The 2553-nt window shown below is 54.7% G+C and overlaps 1 protein-coding gene across 1 annotated transcript in view; it reads left to right on the top strand.

The window, feature by feature from the left end:
- The window catches only part of plekhd1 (pleckstrin homology domain containing, family D (with coiled-coil domains) member 1), a 150726-nt gene that overhangs the window by 70416 nt on the left and 77757 nt on the right, over positions 1-2553 (top strand). The window lies entirely within an intron of this gene.

Raw genomic sequence — 2553 nt, 5'->3', positions numbered from 1 at the left:
CTGAGGAAGAGCTGCACTGTCAGAGGGCAAATATTAATGGAGTGCTCAGGTCAATTTTAATGGAGTTGTGCACTGTCACAAATTCAATATTAAGAGAGTGCTGCACTGATAGAGGGTCAATGATGAGAGTGTGCTGCCCTGTGGAAAGGCCTGTCCTGAAATGCAGCCGCCCTGTCAGAGGGTCTATATTAAGGGAGAGCTTCACTGTGAGAGGGCCAATATTAAGTAATTGCTCCAGTCTCAGAGGGTCAATTTGATGGGAGCACATCTCTCTGAAATTATCTTGTTGGAGGGTCAGTACTGAAGTAGTGCTGCACCGTCCGAGGGTTCGTATAAAGGGAGTGATGCACTATCAGATGATCAGGAGGTGCTGAAGTGAGGCGGGGGGTCAGCACTAAGCGGCTCAGCACTGAGGGTGTGCTGCATTGAGGGCAGTCACACTGAGGGTAGTCAGCACTGAGAGAGTGCTACACTGAGGGGGGGTTCAGCACTGATGGAGGGCTGCGCTGAGGGGCGGTCAGTGCTGTAAGATTGTCCAAGGGTCAGTAGTGAAGAAGTGGCGTACTCAGGGGGTCAGTATTGAGGAAGTGGGGCACTGAGGGGGTTCTGCACTGAGGGAGTGTTGCACTGAGGGGTGTCAGCCGTGAGGGTGTACTGCACTGTTGGAGGGTCAGTGCTGTGAGACTGTCCGAGGGTCAGTACTGATGAAGTGGCGCACTCAGGGGGTCAGCACTGAGGGAGCGGCTGCACTGATGGGGGTCAGCACAGAGCAGAGACAGCACTGAGGTAGTGCTCCACAGAGTGGGGTCAGCACTGAAGGGGGGTCTGCACTGAGTGGGGGTCAGCACTTAGAGGGGTCAGCTCTGAAGGGAGGGCTGCACTCAGGGAGGGCCAGTGCTATGAGACTGTCCGAGGGTCAGTATTGAGGATGTGGGGCACTGAGAGGGGTCAGCGCTGATGGAGTCCTGCACAGAGTGGGGTCATCACTAAGGGAGTGCTGCACTGACACGGTCAGCACTGAGGGAGTGCTGCACTGAGGGGGCGTCAGTACTGAGGGGCTTCAGCACTGAGGGGGCGCTGCTCTAGGGGAGGTGGAGGGGGGTGGGGTCAGCACTGTTTGGGGTGGTCAGCACTGAGGGGGCTCAGCACTGCGGTGGTGTCAGCACTGAGGGACGGTGGTCAGCACTGAGGTGGGAGGGCTGAGCACTAAGGGAATGCTGCACTGAGCGGGGTTAGAACTGAGAGCATGCTGCACAGAGGAGAGTCAGCACTGAGGGACTGCTGCGCTGAGGGGGGTCAGCACTGAAGGAGTGCGGAACAGACGGTGGTGAGCATTGAGGGAGTGCCGCACTGAGGGGGCCTCCGCACTGAGGGAGCGCTGCACTAAGCGGGACTCAGCACTCAGTGGTGGGTCAGCCATGACGGAGTGCTGCACTGTCAGAGGGTCAATATTAAGGGTGTGCTACACTGTTAGACGGTCAATGATGAGCTAGTGATGCAATGTGCGACATTCCCTCAATTCTTATCCCATTACAATGAGGCACCGCATTAGTATGGCCCTCTGACAAAGTAGCACAGCCTCAGAACTGACCCATTGATAATGAAGCTTTCCCTCAGTACTGACCCTCAGAGTGCTGCTTTACCACAGGACTGACACTCTAATCCTGTAGCACTGTCTCAATTCTGACCCCTTTACAAGGAGGCACCAGCTCAGTACTGACCCTCTGACAATTATGTACGCCCACAGATCTGACACTCTGACAGTGCTGCAAAACCTCAGTCCTGACCCTCTGATCGTGAGGCACTCACTCAGTTGTGACCCTATTACATTGACAGTGCAGATCTTCCTCATGGTTGACCCTGTCGCAGTGCAGAATTCACCGACACTGACCCACTCACAGTGCGGCATACCTTTAATACTGAACGTCTGATCGTACTACGGGGAGCTGACTCTGACAGTGCAGCATTCTCTCAGTATTGACCCACTGACAGTATTTAGGGGAGCGCTAAACTGTCAGAGGGTCAATGATGAGAGAGTGCTGCTCTGTGAGAAGGCCTGTACTGAAAGAGAGCCGCCCTGTCAGAGGGTCTATATTAAGGGAGAGCTTCACTGTGAGACGGTCAATATTTAGGAAATGCTCCAGTATCAGAGGGTCAATTTGATGGGAGCACATCTCTCTGAAATTATCTTGTTGGAGAGTCAGTACTAAAGCAGTGCTGCACAGTCCAAGGGTTCATATAAAGGGAGTGATGCACTATTAGATGATCAGGGAGTGCTGAAGTGAGGCGGAGGGGTCAGCACTAAGCGGGTCAGCACTGAGGATGTGCTGCATTGAGAGCGGTCACATTGAGGGTGGTCAGCGCTGAGGGAGTGCTGCACAGAATGGGGTAAGCACTGCGGGAGTCCTGCACTGAGGGGTGGTCAGAACTGAGTGAGGGGGCTCAGCAATGAGGGAATGCTGCACTGAGGGGGGTCAACACTGAGGGAGTGATGCACAGAGGGGTTTCAGTACTGAGGGATGCTGCACAGAGGAGTGTCGGCACCGAGGGTGT

The sequence above is a fragment of the Rhincodon typus genome, chromosome 8, assembly GCF_021869965.1.
Source record: "Rhincodon typus isolate 14 chromosome 8, sRhiTyp1.1, whole genome shotgun sequence".
NCBI lineage: Eukaryota > Metazoa > Chordata > Chondrichthyes > Orectolobiformes > Rhincodontidae > Rhincodon > Rhincodon typus.
The sequence above is the reverse complement of the archived record's forward strand: the minus strand, read 5'-3'. Positions and strand labels throughout refer to the sequence as shown.